The sequence below is a fragment of the Sciurus vulgaris genome (genome assembly GCF_902686455.1).
Source record: "Sciurus vulgaris genome assembly, chromosome: 4".
Lineage (NCBI taxonomy): Eukaryota > Metazoa > Chordata > Mammalia > Rodentia > Sciuridae > Sciurus > Sciurus vulgaris.
In genome coordinates, this window is record NC_136464.1 from 74,216,003 (window position 1) to 74,239,748 (window position 23,746).

Genomic DNA, 23,746 nt, shown 5'->3' on the forward strand with positions numbered 1-23,746 from the left:
TGAACTATACTACATATAGATATTTATTATTTTCTTGGAAAAGTACATCAAACAAAGGAACATGTTCATAAAATGTGTATTCTCTAAGTATATAAGGAAGATATTAAAAATAATGCCTCAAAGGAAAACCAAAGATACTAAAGAAAACTGAAAGAATCATAATTATTCCATAATGATAAATTGTCTAACATACCATTTGATTGAGTTCTACTTTTCAAAGGAATCAGTACACTAACAGATCTCAACAAGCACATTTCATGAATGTTATATTTGATCTTATACTTGATTTTAGACTGCATCAAGATCTATGATATTATCTTTCTAAAGTGTAACTTCTAAATTTCCGAAGATATCCTCAATGTTTATATTCAGAAATGTAAAGATGGAGGAGAAATAAATAATATTGAGTTACAAAAATACTCTGCAATGTATTAGTCTTATACTACCAATTCCTTTTTTTGACATAAACTTTGCAACATATATAGTTTCTTTAGCTTAAAATGAAGTACACTTTGTATAATGCCTTGTGGATACTTTTTTAAAATTTCTACATCATTTATTATTATTTTTTGATTAATTGTGCACAAATGGGGTACCTAATGGATACTTTAAAATATCACCTCATATACATACTAGCAATGTATAATAATGGCATCTTTATCAAGATTTTCCTTAAAAACAGAATTAATCATATGTAGTGGGGAGGGGTTGAGAGAAAGAAAGAGAGGTATTTTAAGTAATTGACTCACACAATATAGAAGGGCTTCCACTTTTGAAATCTGCACTGCAGGATGGTAGGCAGCAGATCCAAGGAAGAGCTGATGTTAATATCTCAAGTTCAGAAGTACACAATACCATCCTTCCAAGGGACTTCATTTTTTCTTCTTAAGGTCTTCAATTGACTGCAAAAGCCCCATCACATTGTAGTGTGAGTTCATGTGTTTGACTTAAAGTCTACTAATTTATATGTAAATCACATTTTTCATATTTCAAAGCAACATTTAGACTTTGTTTAGGCCAAAAAAAAAAAAAAATGGGTAATATGTCCAACCTATGTTGACAAAGTTAACTTTCACCATATAAAATATGAAAAACCACACAATGTAAAATTTGAAATGTTATTTATTTATTTATTTATTTTTAATTATAACCAAATGGGATACGTTTTGTTTACTGTATAGGGAGTACAGGCATACCATTCATGTAATCATAAATTTACATAGGGCAATGTTGTTTGATTCATTCTGCCATGTTTTCCCTTCCCCCCACCCCACCCACCCCTCTTTTCCCTCTATACAGTCCTTCCTTCCTCCATTCTTGCCACCCACCTTAACCCTAACCCTAAACCTAATCCTAACCCTGACGCTAACCCCTCCCACTCCCCATTTTATGTCATCATCCTCTTATCACTAAGATCATTCATCCTTTGGTTTTTTCATATTGACTTATCTCACTTATTCTCCAATTTCATCCATTTGCCTGCAAATGCCATAATTTTATCATACTTTATGGCTGAGTAATATTCCATTGTATATATACAATGGAATATTTCTTTATCCATTTATCAACTGAAGGACATCTAGGTTGGTTCCACAATCTGGCTATGGTGAATTGAGCAGCAATGAACATTGATGTGGCTGTAACTCTGTAGTATGCTGATTTTAAGTCCTTTGGGTATAGGCCAAGGAGTGGGATAGCTGGGTCAAATGGTGGTTCCATTCCAAGCTTTCTGAGGAATCTCCATACTGCTTTCCAGAGAGGCTGCACTAATTTGCAACCCCACCAGCAATGTATGAGTGTACCTTTTTCCCCACATCCTCTCCACCACCTATTGTTGCTTGTGTTCTTGATAATAGCCATTTTAATTGGGGTGAGATGGAATCTTAGGGTAGTTTTGATTTGCACTTCTCTTATTACTATAGATGTTGAACATTTTTCATATATCTGTTGATTGCTTGTACATCTTCTTCTGTGAAGTGTCTGTTCATTTCCTTAGCCCATTTGTTGATTGGATTATTTGCATTTTTGGTGTAGAGTTTTTGAGTTCTTTATAGATTCTGGAAATAGCGCTCTATCTGAAGTATGAGTGGAAAAGATTTTCTCCCACTCTGTAGGCTTTCTCTTCACATTACTGATAATTTCCTCAGCTGAGAGAAAGCTTTTTAGTTTGAATCTATCCCAGTTATTGATTCTTGCTTTTATTTCTTGTGCTATGGGAGTCCTGTTAAGGAAGTCTGATCCTAAGACAACATGTTGAAGATTTGGACCTACATTTTCTTTTATAAGATGCAGGGTCTCTGGTCTGATTCCAAGGTCCTTGATCCATTTTGAGTTGAGTTTTGTGCAGGATGAGAGATAGGGGTTAAATTTCATTCTGTTGCATATGGTTTTCCAGTTTTCCCAGCACCATTTATTGAAGAGGCTATCTTTTCTCTATTGCATATTTTTGGCACCTTTGTCTAGTATGAGAAAATTGTATTTATTTGGGTTTGTGTCCATGTCCTCTATACTGTACCATTGATCTACCTTTCTATTTTGGTACCAATATCAATGCTGTTTTTGTTTCTATTGCTTTGTAGTAGAGTTGAAGATCCGGTATTGCGATACCCCCTGCTTTGCTCTTTCTGCTGTGGATTGCTTTAGCTATTCTGGGTTTCTTATTCTTCCAATGAATTTCATAATTGCTTGCTCTATTTCTGTAAGGTACATCATTGGGATTTTAATTGGAATTGCATTGAATTTGTATAGCACTTTTGGTAGTATGGCCATTTTGACAATATTAATTCTTCCTATCCAAGAACATGGAAGATCTTTCCATCTTCTAAGGTGTTCTTTAATTTCTTTCTTTAGTGTTGTATAGTTCTCATTGTAGAGGTCTTTCACCTCTTTTGTGAGATTGATTCCCAAGTACTTTACTTTTTTCGATGCTATTGTGAATGGGGTAGTTTTCCTAATTTCTCTTTCTGAGGATTCATCACTTATGTATAAAAATGCATTGGATTTATGAGCATTGATCTTGTAAACCGCTACTTTACTGAATTCACTTATGAGTTCTAAAAGTTTTCTGGTGGAATTTCTGGGTTGCTCTAAATATATAATCATGTCATCAGTGAACAGGGATCGTTTGAGTTCTTCTTTTCCTATTCTTATCCCTTTAATCTCTTTGGTTTGTCTAATTGCTCTGGCCAGAGTCTCAAGAACGATGTTGAATAGAAGTGGTGAAAGAGGGCATCCCTGCCTTGTTCCAGTTTTTAGGGGGAATGCTTTCAGTTTTTCACCATTTAGAATGATATTGGCCATGGGCTTAGCATAAATGGCCTTTACAATGTTAAGGAATGTTCCCACTATCCCTATTTTTTCTAGTGTTTTGAGCATGAAGGGGTGCTGTATTTTATCAAATGCTTTTTCTGCATCTATTAAAATAATCATGTGATTCTTGACTTTAAGTCTATTGAGATGGTGAATTACATTTATGGATTTCCGGATGTTGAACCAACCTTGCATCCCTGGAATGAAACCCACTTGATCATGGTGCACTATCTTTTTAATATGTTTTTGTATGCAATTTGCTAAAATTTTGTTGAGAATTTTTGCGTCGATGTTCATTAAGGATATTGGCCTGAAATTTTCTTTCCTTGATGTGTCTCTGTCTGGTTGAGGTATCAGTGTGATATTGGCTTCATAGAATGAGTTTGTGAGGGTTCCCTCCTCTTCTATTTCATGGAATACTTTGAGAAGTATTGGAATGAGCTCTTCTTTAAACGTTTTGTAGAACTCGGCTGAGAACCCATCTGGGTTCTCTGTTGCCTACCATCTTTGTTGGTAGGCTTTTGATGACCTCTTCTATTTTATTGCTTGAAATTGATTTCTTTAAGTTGTGTATGTCCTCCTGGTTCAATTTAGGTAATTCATATGTCTCTAGAAATGTGTTGATGTCTTCGAGGTTTTTTTTTTTTTGTTGGAGTATAGATTTTCAAAATAGCTTCTAATTATGTTTTGCATTTCATTCTTGTCTATAGTGATATTTCCTTGTTCATTCCGAATTTCAGTAATTTGAGTTTTTTCTCTCTTTCTCTTTGTTACTTTGGCTAAGGGTTTATCAATTTTGTTTATTTTTTCAAAGAACCAACTCTTTACTTTGTTAATTTTTTTGATTGTTTTTTTTGTTTCAATTTCATTGATTTCAGCTCTGATTTTAATTATTTCCTGTCTTCTACTACTTTTGGTGTTTGTCTGCTCTTCTTTTTCTAAGGTTTTGAGCTGTGGTGTTAAGTCATTTATTTGTTGATTTCTACTTCTTTTGTTGAATGTGCTCCATGAAATAAATCTTCCCCTAAGAACTGCTTTGCTAAATTACCCCAATCAGTCAGAGTAATATTTTGACTTGCAACATTCTGTAATAAAGAAGTGGTAAATGCAGCTTGTACTCCATAGGACATAACTGCCTCTTTTAACTGTTTTACTAATTTTATGTCTAATATTTGGGGATATCTCTGATTGTTTTGATCTTCAAATTCTGGGAATTTTGGGAACACTGATCAAGATTCTACATCCGCCCACTGTCTGGGGGCCGCCACTGTGCAGGAAGTACATGTGCCCGTACAACTTGGAAAAGAGTGGTGATCTGGATTATATGTCGGAGGTCGTATAATCTCCGACATTATACACGGTAGGGGTTAAATGCCACTGAGAGAATTTCTTTTCTAGCTCTGTCTCAATTAGCTCCTGTTCTTCAGAGTCACATCCCTGTTCTGAGTCTGAACATCTACTTTCTCTTTTAGAAGCTCAACTTGATTGTTCTTCTTTTACAGTTTCTAATATCTTTTCCCCTTCTCTTAACTGTTCTTGAAATTTTGGTTTTTTGGAAGTCAGACAGAAACGAACTAATGTCCATATCGCCACAACAACAACAAACAGAAACCAAACAAGAAAAGGTAACACAAATAACACCTTACATGTATTCATTTACTACAGGACGTCCTTTGCTGTCTCTTAGGACAGCCTTCCTTTACACTCCCTCACTAGGGGAACCTTCTGTTAAACCTTAAGGCTTGACTGCTAGTTGACTGTGCCAGTGAAAAAGTTTCTTCTTTATTACTTACCTGAGAGCTCACTGCTCCCCATAGGGGCTATCTCATCCAGCGAGTACAATGAAGACTCTGCTCTCAGATGAAGTTTTAAGGTCTTTATTTTTATGGGAGAGCTTCTGAGCCGAGTGCCGCCTCCTCCTCCTTCTTCTTCTTCTTCTTCTTCTTCTTCTTCTTCTTCTTCTTCTTCTTCTTCTTCTTCTTCTTCTTCTTCTTCTTCTTCTTCTTCTTCTTCTTCTTCTTCTTCTTCTTCTTCTTCTTCTTCTTCTTCTTCTTCTTCTTCTTCTTCTTCTTCTTCTTCTTCTTCCTCCTCTTCTTCTTCTCCTCCCCTCCTCCTCCTCCTCCTAGCCACACAGCTCTCTCTCTCCTTCTTCTCTCTCGTGCAGCTGCTGCTCTCTCTTCTTCTTCTCTCATTGCGCCGCTGCTGCCTGCCTCTCTGCCGCGAAAAATACGCAGCTTTATGGGATGCAACAGCCAATCACCTAACGGGTCAGGTGTTTGGCTAGTGGACACTTAATGGTGGGTAATGAGGACATGTACTGATCACGAGCTAAGCACAGACACGGAGGAGATCAGTCAGCCAATAGAAAGCACTTCCTTAAAGTTGTTTTTCTTTGCGGTTAGGCTTCTCAGCGCTATCTTAGGGAGAGGCCAGCTACCACTGCGGGCCCTACAGGGCAGAGGTCTCCAACAGGGGCCACCACTTGCCACTTGCCGCTGACCAGTGGGACAAATGACATGTACACTTCAGAAGTTCATGAAGCAGTTTCCGCTTTATTCAGATAACACCCTCAATATATAAGCAGTCTCATGCATAAGCAATTGTAATCAGATTTGTCCATCCAATCCTATTAAAGGTCAAGCGCTCACTAGCTCAAGCATACATGTAAGATGTATCTGTCCACGTGCTAAACGGCTGAACTAATTGTCATACAGCCAATGGTAAACGGTTCCTGTTTTTCTCAAGGTGCATTCAGCACACCCTTTGGCTTTCTGTCAGTCTCCATCTTGGATGCATGTGGCGTAACCTGGGCCCCAGGTCTCGCCCGCCACAGTTGTTCTTGACATTTTGGTATCATGCCACATTCTGTTTCTTCTTTCTCCCTGTCCTCATTTACACTGCAACCTGAACATCCTATTCCATGCTATGATTTCCCTTCCCTTTAACTTTACCCTCCCTGTCTATACTATTCTGTGACCAATTGGCCATGCTCCTAATATTTAATATGGAGCACCCTTTCAGAGGAATAAAACCTATGAAAAAGTCAGTGGAAGAATGTGACAAAGTGAACTCAGTACATCATTTTTCATTTATGTTTTTAAGTGTTTATGTCTGGAAACACAAACATAAAAATTTTTACTTAAATTCATATATATCAAGCACATCTAACAGTATAGATTTTGGAGATGAATATATTATGAAAGTATAAATTTAAAAGTAGATGTAAATGTAAAAGTCATCTTTGTAGATGACTTCCTTATCCAGGTTTGCAAAACCTAGCATGATCTGACCTGTGCTATTCTTTTAGACCTAAGCATATATAAATCAGTATTTTCTGGGCTCTAGATACATTAACCTTTATTTTTCTATCACTTCAGACATGCAATTTAGTTATGGACTCTGCACAAATATTTTTCACGCCTCCCTGAGTTCTTCAAATAGATGTTTCTATACTGTCATTCAAATATGAGCTATTGTGTCACTTATTAGTCACTTCACTATTTCTTATAAACCTCATATAGTAATTCTCTGTATAGTATTTATAATATTCCCCCATCTGACACCTAATCTTTTTGTTTTTGTCAAATGACTTTCATACTGCTCAAGTTGCTAAAATTTACTTTTATGTTTATTACTAGAATGCAGAATTTTTCCTGTTTTGATTTTTTCCCAAACAAAAAATATACTCAATTAATGTTTCTTGAATGTTCATAAATATTATGTTTTCAGTTATTATTAAACAATCAGCTTATTGAAAGAATTCCAAAATTAGGATTTAAAGCCCATAAGAAGAGCTATACCTTCCAAAATTAATTTCTGGCCTAGAAATTGACTTCCTCACCATTTAGACCCAGAGTTTATTTTGCACAGAGCAAACATAATAAATATTCAATAATAATTTTTGAAATGATAGAGTATGACAATTTGATTGCAGTAAACAGCTTTTTTTTTAAAGTCTCAGAATTGATGCTTTTCTTACCTTACTCCAAAATAGAAACGCATTATAAATATCCTTGATTTACCTGAGACATTAATATTTATTTTGTTAGCTGGTTTTCAAATGTATCTATAAACACCTATCAAAGATAAAAGAAATGATAGCACTCAGAGTTCAAAAAGACCTGTGGAAATGGGTACTTACATGTATCATTAAGAGAATATAACATCACAATTTTATTGAAGGGAATTTACAAGGACAATGACATTATCCATGGCATAGTGAATATTTCAGATATCAAAATAGTTTTACATCTTTTGAGAATAAAGACAATTTCAAGCAATGATTAAAAATGGCTCTTATCACCACAAAGAATTGATAAGTGTTTGAGGACATATGTTTAGCCTGATTTAAACATTACACTATGAATGTATGTATCAAACATCACATGGTACCTCTTTAATATATACATATAATATATATGACTTAAATCATATATATATATATATATATATAACATTTATGTTTCTGTTTATCAGTTACAAAATAAAATGATCTTAAAAGGACCAAAAACTCACATCTATCACTGGATATTTACTGATTTAAGTTCACAAGACAATGAAGAAATAGAAGTGACAACAATTGTTCAGATTTGAATGGCAGTATGGAGACATCTATTTGAAGATCACAAGGAGACAGTGAACAATATTTGTGCAAAGTGTATAACTAACTGGTATGTTTGAAGTGATAGAACAATGAAATCCAAAGCATCTGGAACCCAGAAAACACCATTGTCTCTAAAAATAATTCTCAGCATTGAAAATATTGCCATATGCATTGCCCTTTCTTGAAACCTATAAAATTCTTTCTGCTGTTTAAGTTCATAATGTCCTACTTAGTATTGTTGTTATTCACAAAAATAAACAGCAAATAACACATTTGATAATATATGTTTAGGGGTAGTAGTCTTAAGTAATTCAATAGAATGTATTTCTTAATGAATCCCAGCTCTATAATAACCTGCTAAAGCAATCATACTGAATTAACAGAATAAAACATTAAAATAGGATCTATGGATTTTAATTATATATTTCAAAACAACTTAGATCAGTGCCTAGAAATAAGGATTGGCACTTAGATTATGAGAGTCTAACTATTTAACTATGTGGAAAAATTAATTTAAAAATGACCCTGCTTAATTATTATATCAGAGTAAGTAACCACACTAAAATCTGTTTTCTTTTTTGATGGAAGGAATAACAATAATCAACATTTGCCAATAGTCTTGTGGCATTTTAACAATTGACTTAAATCATACATCACCTATTCATTGAAGTAACATTGACAAAAAAAGTAAACATACTTCATACGGATTCATTCTTTTTCTATTTTGTACTGCTTTAAGAAGTACATTTTTACAATGCATCATTAAAAACTATTCCTGCTGTTGCTTTAAGCAACAGATTCAGTCAGAAAATAGAAATTGAAATGTGCTTCATGTTGAGAGAAGATGCTGTGTTCCCTAGGAGGAGTCATGTAAACCCCATTCTGAAGGCAACAGACTTAAAGATTTAAGTATACAGAATTAAGACTGATCTCTCTCTTGCCTCAAGGCAATACTTCATCTATTTCTTTACATCCTACTCTCAAAGTCCTCTACGACTGAGAAAATATCTGATTGAAGTAATTGTAATTTATATTTTTTGTGCATCTCTGATCCTAGTAATCATTATATGACACTATTAAGAATTTGAGGAACATGTTATTAAAGAGATCAAACTTAGGTATGCTTTACCTTATGGGAGAATATGAACAGTATATTTGGTTTTCTTAAAACTTCTAAAAGTAGATAAAGATTTCAGCTTTCAATTTTTCTTTCTGCCTGTCATATGCTCTGTGTTTGCATAGCATGCACATGTATCAGTTAGATAAGCAGAAAAGTATATAGGTTGGTAGGTAGGTAGATGATAGATGGATAGATATATCCATTTAGATATTACTATACTTAGTAAAAGCCTTTTTAACACAAGGTGCCTAACCTCCATTGAGAAAATAGCCCCTGCCTGCTATGCTTCTCTTCTAAGTTTTCTAAATAGTATGTTTTGTAGGTAAAGGAAGAAGCAGAAGTACCAATCAGGACTGTCTCACACACAAGAAAAGCTACTTTATGTAGCTTTTCCAGTCTTATTATGCCCTTTGGGGCTGCTAATATTGACATAGATTTTGCCTTTACCTTCAGGTGCTAGATCAGATAAAGAAAGGTCTTTTCTCAGAGGCAGTCCTCTTGAAGTGGATGTGCATCTTATTCACAGTCTCTCCTTCCCTGAATATGTACAAACCAGAATTCAGAGCAGAGTGAGTTCATGGAGTCACCCTAAACAGGACTCAGAATAGTCAAGGCCTCTGGACATCCAGGTTCTTTGGTTGAAGTTAGTTTAGTTTAGATTCCCACTGCTGGATTTGCTTCTCATATTTTGTTTGCTTGTTTGTTTGTTTTTGTTTCTCTCCCAAGCTCCACTGGAGTCCTTACATTGGTGTTATATTTATAACCTGATGCTTTAAGTGGCTATCTCAAGGTAATACATACTAAAATGGTAAAGTTGTATTATTTTTAAAAATATGTAGTATCCATGTTAGTTGTAAGACAAATATTATTTTGTTCTAACAAGACTTTATTGATTAAATCTTCTATATTCAAAATGTCTTAAGATTGTCTTTCAAATTTGAGGTGATTATCTGTGAGAAAATATATTACTCTTTAAAGTTATAATCTAGTGTTGTGATGTTTTTATTGTCACCTTTTAAAATTTTCACTCTTGTCTTAAACATCTAGACATTTTCTGTTTTAATTGAATATCATAAATGAAATATTATCAGATTGGCACCATCTAGTCTGCAGAGTAGATGCATCCCAATCTTATCTCTGTGATGTCATAACCAGAACTGTTTCCCTGATCACCCAGCACCATCTTTGGTATCAAGATGAGCTTTCAGGTCTGTGCTGTTCCCACATACCACGGTTTCCATTAGAGACAGGAATTTAGGCTTCCTATTCCAGGAAAATTAACAGTGAGAGCTGTTTGCCAGTGTATTAGAACACAGTGCATTAGCATATATAATGCCCACAATGTAACTTTTTTTTCTAAAGCATACACAGGTGGACCAAATTCACACAATTTATGAGTGAGAGAGCCTGGATTACATCCTGGCAGTCTTATCCTAGATAACCTTTGCCCACTCTAGTGTTCTGCATGGACTGTTACATACTGCAGATAGTGATACTTAATACATATACATATACAAAATTGGATTTTATTTTTTAATCAGGTTTTAGGGAAAGTGTAATAGTTTTAAAAGTATAAACAGGATTTTTCAGCATGAAGACTAAGATACAAAAGATTGGGATACTCAATTTTTTCCAGATATGAAAACTACCTTTTAAATGTTTTATTTTTAATTGAAACATAATAAAAGCACATATTTATGAGGTACAGCAGTGTGATAATTTGATGCATGTGAACAATATATAATGATCAAATCAGAGTAATTAGCATTATAGCTCTTTAAGTATTTATTATTTATTTGTATTTGAAGTCTATTAACTGCTCTTTTCTAGTGCCTAATAAAACAATAATAGGTTACTATGAACTATAATTGCCCTACTGTGATGTAGTACTCCAGGATTTACTTCTCCTATCAAACTGTATCTGGGTACCTATTATCCAACTTCCCTATCACCTGTCTCTGTCTTACAATTCTTAGTACCTAGTAATAACTGTTTAACTCTGTTCTTCTATGAGAGAAATTTTTATTACCCTTCATGTATGTGAGAATATGTAGTACTTATTTTACTAAACATAATTTCTCCCATGATGGGGCAAATAACAAGATCCTATTCTTTTTATTCCATTTTTTATACATAATAATATGTTATTATGTATATGTGTATGTGTGTATGTACATTTGTAGATATATAATTGAGTATGTATAGGCATAAACATTATACTATATATATATATATATATATATATATATATATACACACACACACATAACATTTTCTTTATCCATTCATCAACTAATGGACACCTTGGTTGATTCCAGATTTTGTCTTCCATGAATAGTACTGCAATAACTATGGAAGTGCATGGACCTCTTTGATATGCTGATCTATCAAAAACTTTCTTAATATTTACTTTTTACCCAAACCTGTTAAGTGAACAGTCATTTTAGGTATCATTTTATGCAACTTCTTTGGAGTTATTGGAGTTTCAAAGAGGTTATTTGAAATTGAACTTGAGGATTCCAATACCCTAATCAGTTAGCAAGCATCCAGGCAACTTAAATTCATCCATGTTAATATTCTTTACCAAAGTTTATAATATGAAAACTATGTTTTTTATAAGGACCGAGACATTTACTTGTGTTAGAAAATATTTAACTTTGAAGCACGCATACCATATGACTTAATAGTATAATTATGATATTTCAATGAAACTATTCTATTTGACTTGAGGAAGCATTTTGGAAAACAGATGGGAAATTCAAAGATATATCTACCACAAGGCTTCTCAAAGCTGGCACAAGGACATTTGTGTTAAATAATTCATTGTTGCAGAGTGCTGTCCTGTCTGTGCATTGTAAAATATTTCGCCGAATTCTTAGCTTACATTCTCCAGATGCCAGTAGGATTTTCCTCCAAATAGTGATTGCCAAATATTTCCTAGGGAATAAAATTAATCCAGGTAAAGAATCTCTAATTTAAACATTTATATCAATGCAAATATTCAAATCAACATTAACTAAAATTAGCCTGTGATAAAAAGTAACAGATTCAGGGAAGAAACTCTCTTACAAATATTAGCCCTGAAGGAATAGTTAATAATAGGTGGGTATTGTCACCGCCCGAGGCAATTTGTTACCGCCTGCAGCAACAATTGCGCAGGTATTTATCAGAGGTGGACTGGAAACTGAGCTACTTCTATCTTTCTCTTTTGTGCTCTGCTTTCTTGCTTGTTTGTTTATAGAGGACAGAGGAAATGAGGCTTACTTGCTTTGAGAGGAAAGAGAGAGAATTTGCTTATCGGAGAGAAAGAGAGACTTTGCTTAAGAGAGAGAGACTTTGAGAGAAGGATAGGCTTTACTTAGAGCTTAGAGGAAGAGAGACTTGCTACGCCTTACTTAAGGTCTGCTGCTTCTTACTGGTGTGTCCTGCATCCTGTGAACTAAGGGTGTGTCTACCTAAGGTGCTTTAGTGATGCGTCCCGCATACTGCGATCTGTCTGTCTGTGATCTGCAACCTAAATGTGTGTTCTCAGTTCTCTGCTCTGTGATCTGCCTTCTACCGCTGCCCCTACTCGCTGCTTCTATCTGCTTGGGCTTCTTCTTCTTCCTTTCTGCTAATGGCTTCTCTGCGCTTCTTTCTACTAACTGCTGCTCCACTGTCTTTTCTTTCTGCTTTCCTCTTCTTTCTGCTAGCTGCTACTCTGCTGCTGCGCTCTCACTCCACCTACACTTATATCACCTCCAGGAGGCGGAGAGCAGGGCCACGCCTCTTATGCAAAGATTAAGCAAGATGCTAGATGTCCGAGCAGGCACAATTAGGAGTGCTTGAGAACACATGTGCATGCATTGTGTGCGCGGTCGATAAATCACCTGAGTGTGCTTATGTCAATTAACCTCCTTGCTGCCGATGTGATCAGGCACTGTTCTGGCGCCGTCAGCATGGCACAGCCCCCAACAGGTATTATATATTATAAAATGTTATTAAAATATACATAAACATTCAAAATATTTAAAACATAAAAGCAATAAAAGGATACACTTAATTTGTATGTATTGATGGAATTTTCTGTCAAACACACCAATGGTTTTATTTCCTTTCCCCACATAACTCAGATTTCAATTTTGCTTTGATTTTCAAATCAAGATTATAGTTAGTGTTTAGGCCATATACTTCTAGGTAAAAATGTACCTATTTTCAAATGAACTTTGAATTTACTTTAATGTCAAAAAGAAAAATTGTCCTATGAGTATTTACACCTACTTACATGGATTTAAATGTTAACTATCACACATAAGATGATATTCCATCTAAAATAAGTGAAAATTTGGCCATGAATATTTCGGTATCTTTTTTATTTACTAATTTTCTCTCCCTTATGTTTGATATAAATGATACATTAGCAGCCCCAAGTCTCTAGACTCTTAGACTCTCTGGTTAAAGACACTTCATTTATCTTAATGATCATGTTTCTTTTTATAATTCAATTGCCCTTGACGAGAGCTTGTCCTGACCCCCACCTGAAGTATTGTCTCAATTTCTCTACGTCATTTCATGTTCTGCCTTCACAATTTACCATCCTAACCAGGTAATCTTGCTCTTCATAAGGTTGATATTTCAAATAATGGATATACTAAATTACAACTCATTCTTTTAAGCAGATTTAACAAAACATTTTTGGACTTCATAGAATCATGCCAAAATGAAGTTCCCTCTATCAACTGCTGCCAATTATTAATAATTAGGTCGCTAATTCTTTAGTGAAATTATTGTCTACCCAATGTTTGACAATAGATTCTTAATAAATAATTTCTAAGTGGAGAATTTATTCATTTGCTTCTGTGTTTGTTTGCTAAGACCAGTGGGTAATGGCTAGTTATTAAATGCCACAATGCACACATTTACATATATACACAATAGGCACATTCTTGTCAACAGATTACTTATCAAATAGTCAACAGAGTTTTGATCAACTAGTCAACAGATTTTTGTCAATTTGTCTTTTTTCTACTTCATCATTAACTCCTTAATTCATTCAGTGATCAATAACATTCTCAGAATAACCCACAGAGTATACACTACAATGTCTAACATAGTATGAGAAAAATCAGTAATCAGTAAACAGTACTTGATTGAACAGAGTAGAGCAGATAGAAGTATTCAAGAAATGACACATTTGCCTGGCACGGTGGTGCACACCTGTAATCCCCGTGACTTGGGAGATTGAGACAGGAAGATCACAAGTTCAAGGCCAATCTCTGTAATTTAGTGAGGCCCTAAGCAACTAGATACCCTTTCTCAAAGGAAAAAAAAGGGGGGGCTGGGGATGTAGCTCAGTGGTAAACTACCTCTGAGTTAAATCCTCAGTACCTCTGCTCCCTGCCAAAAAGAAGATAAACAGAAGCAATGCATTTATGCATACACAGATTTTCAAAGCCGTGCTAGTTTATCAGTGCCAGATCAAAGGCTTCTACATGAAAACATGAGATCAGGTTTCCAGAGCCTACTGCTGTCTACCTAAGTAATTCTCAGCATCTAAAGTATTGCCACTCAAACTGAGCTATTATTTCTTGAAATTCCTAAGATGCTTTCTGATGCTTAAAAATGTTCATAATTCTCTGTTTTGAATTATTGTTATCTATAATTGATGAACTATTTCCAAATTTATGTCCTCTGACATAAAACAACATATCATTTTGTTTCACCTTTGATAGAATGGTTCCTACAACTAAAGTGACCAAACTTATAGGTGACATTTTATACAAGTTACAGGGACTACTTTGTTAATTGTATTTATTTTTTCAGTTACAAATGTATTGCTAATATGATGTGTTTCATCATTCATCCAGGACATCATCTTAAATTTTTAAATTATTCAATTAATCTATTGGTTAATAAGCTGATTCTTATTGATGAAAAAGTGTGAAGGGCAACTGCCTTTAATGCTCTGGCAGACATTTATCAGTCTGAGTATGTGAAGTGCCTCTGTATGCATATTATTAGAGTTGATAAAGAAATTAAGATAATTAAAAAGGAAAATGATACACTTTTAATGTAGGCTTCTGTGGAGCACAAGCAGCAGCAACAACTAAATTTTTTGCAAAGCTGCTGCCCCATTAAATAATAATTTAGACATGTGCACAGCATAAATAAAAGTCAACTAATGCCTTGACAATGAATTTCATCAGACTTTAGCAACAAGGAACATGAAATTAAGTCAAATTACATCCTGTTGGAGAGAAAAGAGACAAAAGCATTCCTATCTTTTTTTTATATTTGAACTTGATGAATCTTAAAGAGTTGTGTTGACACAGGTAATATCACGCAGCATCCAGCAGCCCCTGAGATTCCAGCACTTGAGACTCTTGGTCCACTGAGCTCTACATGACAACATGAAAACCCTGATTAATAATGCTGACCTTCTTTATGTGAACCTTGGGATACAAGACCAAGAGTTCAGATTTTAATATATACATCATCACTGTTTTCTAAAAACAAACAAACAAACAAAAAAACCTTTATTTCAAACGAATCTCTTATATTTTCCATTATAAAGAGTTTCTCCTGGAATCCCACTGACATTTGGTTTTACAGCCTATTTGCTAAAATATTAAAATATTTAAAATATTAAATATTTAATATTAAAATATTAAAAAAATATTAAAAAATAAAATATTAAAAAATAGTTCTCTAATATAAGAAGAAATTATCTCCCATTTGCTAATAAACTCAATTAGAAATGTTTACCTGAGTGTAATGTAGGTGTGTGATATAATGGTTACCCTTGCCTCCTTTGAAAGAGAGTGTATTTTCCACTTTACAAGTCATTTTGCTGTGTTATCAATGTAAAGTATTATGTTAAGAATATGGGAATTGGAGTCAGGCAGATATGGGTACACTCTTGACATTACTTGTATTTAATGTAACATTTTAAGGAAATTTCGTAATCTTGCTCAGTTTCAATTTTTTCATTATAATATGAATCATTAGCCATTTTACTTGACTTGGTATAAGAATTAAATGTGTTTGAGAATTCTAATTCAATTATTGGTATTGATTAATGGTAAATTATGCTACCATTCTCATCATTACTGTAATTACTAAATATTTTGGGGAACAATTGTTTTTAAACACAAGGTAGAGAAATATGATCTTTTAAAATGACAAAATTGTTTGATTTTATTGCCCTTGCCTCAAATACAGAGATGAACAGAATTTTATAATCAATTGTAAGTAATATTCAGATACTCAGCAATTCATTTAGTGTTTTTATTTGGGTTTGTGAACATTAGACTAGGAATCCCTGTCCAAGAGTAAGTTCTGACTAGGGTAAAAATAAGGAAAACATGGAAACTTCATACAGATACTGCTAGAAGATTCAGAAGGGAGTTGAAAAGCTGTCTGTAACTCTGAGGATGGAGCATACATTAATGTGTATATGAATGAACCTGAATTTAAGATCAGACAGGTGTGGGTTCTAATGTGAATGATGAAATAGGATGTGAACATACATTATATACAATTTCATAATCACATTTTGGTCAACTGATCTCTACATGACAACATGAAAACCCTGATTAAAAATGCTGACCTTCTTTATATGAACCAGAATACCAAATTGTGTTCCTGATCAATCATTTCTTCTCATGCAGTTCTGAGGAGTTGGTGTGCAGACTGAAACCAAGAAATGTACAGCATTACTTTTGTATATGGGATAGTTTTTGATTTTCATTTTTGTCAAAGTTACTAAAAATTTTACTTGTTTTGAGGAGGAGAAAATTTGAGATGGATTCACTAGTGGATGTGTGTGAAGGAGGAAAGAAGGGGAAGAAGTATTAAAATTTGCAGCATTTGTTGGCTGTAAAATGGGCTCTCCTCATTAGCTACATGGGTATTATCCCTCAAAGAATATATGCAATGCCTGCTAATCTTTGTAACCTTGTTTATATTATCACCTTTAGAAGCCTAGAAAATATCACTATCTTCAAATTTTACAACGTATCTTGTCCTTGGCAGGACTGGACTTTTGCTTTGAATTCTGGCTCATTTCTTTAAAGAAGCAGAGAATTTGGAAGAAGAGGAGATAGGAGGCTTGAATTCCCACTAATAGGTGAGTCTATGTCAACTACTTGTCAGCTGGTAGAGATTGAGAAAACTTTTTCACTTCATACATTAAATACTGAACTTTCTACCCCATACAAGATAAAAATGTAGTACAGCATAACTTTACTAAAGTTAATTACAAATTTTGAAGAACCTATTACAAGTTTTGCACATGATATTCAGCATGTAACTAGATCTAGCATGTGAACAGTACTCATACATGCAATTATATCTTATTTTACATTTCACATTATGTTGATTGAATTTTTCTACATTTTGATTTTTCAATTTTAAATTTGTAGTGGTGGGCTCAAATCCAGGGCCTATAGCATACTTGGCAAATGTACCACCACTAATATAAACCACTAACCTATATTTTTATTTATATATTTATTCATGTATTTTTATTGTGGGTACTGGGGATTTAACCCAGGGCTTTGTACATGCTAAGCATGTACTCTACTACTAACTTATACCTCCAGTATATTTTTACATGTTTTAAGTCTGTGAACCAATTGAGGAATGGTGGTGCATATATACCACTGCATACATTTCCAAAAAATATAAAGTCATGTTGAAATTTTATAATGAAAGAACTCTAATTGGCAAGTGCTCACAATTACTGAAGAGAGATCCCACAGCAAAATCCTTTAGCAACATTATTCATGATGGCCTATTTTTACATAAGACATGAAATGAATGTGGTTAATTCACATTTGTACAATTATTCAGATAGTAGGAATTATAAAACTTAGCAGTGTCATTCAAGCTTAACAGGCAAAGATATTATACATGGATAGTCTCAGCTCTTCTGGAGAGCCCTTTTCCCCATTAAGTAAGGTTAATGCATGATAAAATTTCATTCCTAGAAATCAATTATGGAAAATATGTCCACGAAACTATCATAAAAATACACAGAAATAGGTCATGTAAAGGTCCTCAAAAGCCAGAGGATGTTAATTATATCTGAATTTCTATTATTGATTTTGATTATAATGTCATCAAGGAGGTCATCTCAGATACTAGAAAACAACTGACCATTTTTTTAACAAAGTCTTAACCACCTCAGATGTATTTTTTATTAAATTGTTTGCACTAAAAAGAACTCATAACTTCCAGGACCTTAGAATAAGACTATGTTTGGAGAAAGAATCTTTAAAGACGTAATTAAGATAAAGTGAAGTCATTGGTGGGGGTTCTAAATTCAATGACCACAGGCACACGTGGAGGAAAGACCACTTCAGAAGAGAGGGAAAAAGTGGCCATCCACAGCTAGGGAGAGAAGTCTGGGGAGAAATCAATTATGGCAATACCTTAATCTCAAACTTCTTACCTCCAGAATTGAGAAAATACATATTTGTTGTTTAATCCAACCAGAGTGTGGTACTTTATTATGAGTCTCATCAGAGTAATACATGCACTAAAACAAAATTCATATTGAATAATTGTATAACTTCCAAAATTACAGTATCCTCTAATGCTGTGCTAGAACAAAATTCAGTAAGTGTTCTATATATAAGTTCCCATCGTTTATTTTTGTGATGTGTACATTCTAACTTCTAAAATAGAGATGGAAATCAAGCCATGCACATATTGACTGCTTGACTAGTATTTCATTACTGAATCATGTTCATGAACCCTAGCTTATATCTAGTCCCCTTTCCTCCAGCTGTTTTCCTTATTGTCATTGACCGCAGGTTTTTTTTTTTTTTAATTTGGTTTTGTCTTCTGTTTTGTATGTTATTACAAAAAATGATGTAACAAAAATGATGTATTATAATTCATTTATTGAGTTTCTTTAACTCAATTTGAGATTCCATAAATATTACTTTTGAACTATTTCTAGGTCAGATAGTTGGGTTCCAAAGTAAATGAAAGTGTTTAACCTTCATTTTCAACATCTTTGAGTTATTTTGAGACATTTAGTCATTGGCATTCAGATAAGGACTTAAAAACTGATATTCAAGCATTGCTTTACTCTGAACTAATTTGATTATTATGGATTTTGCAGGGAAAAGTACTTTAATCCTTGCAGATCACGGGTAAGGATATAGTGTGTTATAATGCTGATAACCTGCTAATTAGTCATATGAGGTTATGTCGTGCTCACACTGATCCTGCAACTTTAAAACATTGTTAGTAATCATGGGTTCCAACTCAAATAAAGGCAAAGTAGTATTGAATTCTGCATTTGTGCAAAATATTTGAAAGATTGGTTAATGTCTGAGACTATATTAGAGAAGTATAAATGAAGTAGAATTTATTGTTGTCTATCAAAATTCATTTTATGGATACTACAACAATTTGAGAACTAAATAAAAATAATTTGTCTATCCTAATAAGAAAATGATACAACTCAATATATTGAGAATAAATATAATCATAATGAAGTGCTACAGATAAAAAAAAATATTTAAAAATGGAGAGCTCCCAGGATTATCAAGAACAACCTGATTAGTATTTGAAGATTGAACTTTGAAATTTTCTCTAGACTTGCCTAAAACTCTCCTCTCTCCTATTCCCACAATACCATGATTATTTTAAAGAATATGAGAAAAAGATTTATTTATTTGTGTATCTCAATGCCTTCTTTCAATCATGATGATAATTACTGATCTCTTTTATGAGACTGTATATAATAAAAATGAATATCTATAATATTAGTATTGAAATGTTGTCTCTATTCTAGATACTATCATAGGTAAAACAATGTAACTGGGTTGGGTAACTGTACCAAACATTGGTTTTTTATTGGAATGATTCTATCCCGTAACATTTAATATCTGATCTCCTTTTCTCTTTAATAATCCAAACTAGTATTCTCTTAGTGTTAAATTGATGTAAAATAACTGGTAAACACATGAAGTTGCCAGAAATTCTAAAATACTTTTACATAATTTTTTTTAATGTTACTAGAAGAATAGGCATGGGATAACATGTGACTTAGGATTTCAATACATTTTTTCAATAATAACAGGTGAACCATTTCATGCTTTTTGGATTATTAATGTATTTTTAATTATGAAAATATTCCTGAGAATGAATAAAGTTTTTCTAAAATTTACCCAGATTAAAATTTACTATAATCATCATTAAAGCATGCTCATTTTATCCAGAAGAATATGAGGATTCATGTGTATTGTGAGTGTTTGTATCAGCTGAAGCACTTTAAGCTATTGTAGAAAATGCTGGTTAATAATTTCAAAGCACAAAGACATTAAGTTCATAATAGTTTCCCCAGGAAATAACATTGACAATGAAAACAAAGGCAGAAGTGCAGTTGATAAAAATACTTCAACACGTCTAGCAGTGACTGTTGACATTAAAGAATATAATCTGTTGCCAGGAAATAACTGTAGAAAGGAAAATGCAAAATACAAAAAACAAAGATCAGATATACCCACACTGACTCAGTGTGCTGACTGCATGGATTTCCAGTCAGTAAAAAACACTAACTGAAGTCCAGGAATCAAGCTGAGTGAATTAAATAAGGAAAGGAACGTTACTCTAGAAGAGGGACAACTGTACTTACCTTCAACACTGACAGTCACGTCCTTCCTGGTAACATCAGAAGACATCAGGAGTTAGCTTCCTCCTTACAGTTAAGATAAAAATAATTTCTATAAGACGAAGGGTCTCTGGTCTGATTCCGAGGTCCTTGATCCATTTTGAGTTGAGTTTTGTACAGGGTGAGAGATAGGGGTTTAGTTTCATTCTGCTGCATATGGATTTCCAGTTTACCCAGCACCATTTGTTGAAGAGGCTATCTTTTCTCCATTGCATATTTTTGGCCCCTTTGTCTAGTATGAGAAAATTGTATTTATTTGGGTTTGTGTCCATGTCCTCTATTCTGTACCATTAATCTACCTTTCTATTTTGGTACCAATACCATGCTGTTTTTGTTACTACTGCTTTGTCATACAGTTGAAGTTCTGGTATTGCGATACCCCCTGTTTCACTCTTCCTGCTAAGGATTGCATTAGCTATTCTGGGTTTCTTATTCTTCCACATGAATTTCATGATTGCTTGCTCTATTTCTGTGAGGTACATCATTGGGATTTTAATTGGAATTGCATTGAGTCTGTATAGCACTTTTGGTAGTATGGCCATTTTGACAATATTAATTCTGCCTATCCAAGAACGTGGGAGATCTTTCCATCTTCTAATGTCTTCCTCAATTTCTTTCTTCAGTGTTCATCTTATAGAAGAAAAAGTAGGTCCAAATCTTCAACATGATGGTTTAGGATCAGACTTCCTTAACAGGACTCTCATAACACAAGAAATAAAAGCAAGAATCAACTACTGGGCTAGATTCAAACTAAATAGCTTTCTCTCAGCAAAGAAAACTATCAGTAATGTGAAGAGAGAGCCTACAGAGTGGGAGAAAATCTTTGCCACTCATACTTCAGATAAAGCACTAATTTCCAGAATATATAAAGAACTCAAAAAACTCTACACCAAGAATGCAAATAATCCAATCAACAAATGGGCTAAGGAAATGAACAGACACTTCACAGAAGAAGATGTACAAGCAATCAACAGATATATGAAAACATGTTCAACATCTTTAGTAATAAGAGAAATGCAAATCAAAACTACCTTAAGATTCCATCTCACCCCAATTAGAATGGCGATTATCAAGAACACAAGCAACAATAGGTGTTGGCGAGGATGTGGGGAAAAAGGTACACTCATACATTGCTGGTGGGGTTGTAAATTAGTGCAACCACTCTGGAAAGCAGTGTAGAGATTCCTCAGAAAGCTTGGAATGGAATCACCATTTGACCCAGCTATCCCGTTCTTTGGCCTGTACCCAAAGGACTTAAAATCAGCATACTACAGAGATACAGTCACATCAATGTTCATTGCTGCTCAATTCACCATAGCCAGATTGTGGAACCAACCTAGATGTCCTTCAGTTGATGAATGGATAAAGAAACTGTGGCATATATATATATATATAATATGTGTATATATATATATATAATGGAATATTACTCAGCCATAAAGAAGAATAAAATTATGGCATTTGCAGGCAAATGGATGAAATTGGAGAATATTATGCTAAGTGAGATAAGTCAATCTCAGAAAACCAAATGACGAATGATCTCTCTGATAAGCAGATGATGACACATAATGGGTGTGGGAGGGGAGCAAGAATGGAGGAAGGTGGGACTGTATAGAGGGAAAAGAGGGGTGGGAGGGGTGGGAAGTGTTGGGGGGGAGGAAAAAATAACAGAATGAATCAAACACCATTACTCTATGTAAATGTATGATTACACAAATGGTATGCCATTACTTCATGTACAAACATAAACAACATCTATCCCATTTGTGTACTATAAAAGTAAATTTAAAAAAAGAGATAAAATGAGTTTGATTATATTCCACGGTAGAAATTACAGTAGGACAAAAATTTGTTTTACAAACAAAGAAACTACTATGTTATGTTGGGCCACAATTTTATTTTGCTAGAAGTCTTATTGTCATAAGTATGATATATCGGAGGTTAAGCATTTTAATATATTATTATAAAACATTATTTTCTCCTAACATTGTTAATTTTGGTATATTTTTTATTTAAAAGTAAGTGTATGCATATGTGTGTGTGCATGTACGTGTGTGTGTGTGTGTGTGTGTGTGTGTTTTGTTTTATGTTATAGAAGTTGTCAATTACCTATTTATTGTCAGGTACTTATCGTCACACCTCATACCGTGTATGTTCTTATCCTTATTTAAGAGGGATAATAAGACACTGGGGTTCAGAGACATTCAATTTAATTACCTTAGTACTAAGCAGCAAATGTATCATGCATCTATCTGAAAAATTATTCTTTCCTATATAATATGACATACTTAATGACTTACATCAAGTCACAGAATGAGTGATTGGTAAGTAGGATTTGAATTTCAGGCTCTAATTGTGTAACCAATTTACTGAGGCAAATATTAATGATCTGGGAAGGCTTGTGTTGTGAAAAACTATTTTAGGGCACATCAACTCAAAACAGTGTCTCCACACTTAACTTGAAGCATCCATACCAAAATAATTAAAAAAAAAATCTCTGCATATATGCTTATATATCAATTGCAATGTTTTAATGGGATCACTTTTTTCTTTTTAACCCAGTTTAACCTTCTGTAGGAAAAACCACCTGAATAAAACAAGTCTGGGCTCTGGGCATAGGAAGATTAGCCAGACTGGAGGAAAAATTCAATACTTTCTACTATTAAGACCTGACACTATTTCATCAACCACTAATTGCAGGAATAAAGTTTACCTTTAAATTGACCATTCATCCATCATTATCCATGGAATGTATTGATTAAATCTTGGGCAGTATGAAATTACTACACATCTGTCTGTGTTATGTTTGAAGAATTATAAAATAAGAAGGTTTATTGTAGAATAGTATCTGATTGATATAATTTCTTGCTATTGACACTATTTTAGCCATAGAAATAAAAAATTAGATGCCTCTTGTGTAGTCTTGGAGACATCAGAAAATTTCTATAAATATCCATCAAAGGTCATGATAAATATGAAAAAAATTTATGAAAAATACAGCAAGATTAAAAAATGGTTGCTGAAAACTAGCCAGGATTTTACCAAG

At 33.8% G+C, this 23,746-nt stretch overlaps 1 protein-coding gene and 1 long non-coding RNA gene across 2 annotated transcripts in view; one reads left to right on the plus strand and one right to left on the minus strand.

Moving 5' to 3' along the window:
- LOC306659751 (tyrosine-protein phosphatase non-receptor type 21-like) overlaps window positions 1-23,746 on the minus strand; it is a 355,478-nt gene that overhangs the window by 178,484 nt on the left and 153,248 nt on the right.
- LOC306659761 lies at window positions 17,044-23,463 on the plus strand. The gene is made up of 3 exons (XR_013763429.1): window positions 17,044-17,139; window positions 19,144-19,174; window positions 23,263-23,463. It is a non-coding gene; the product is annotated as an uncharacterized lncRNA (long non-coding RNA).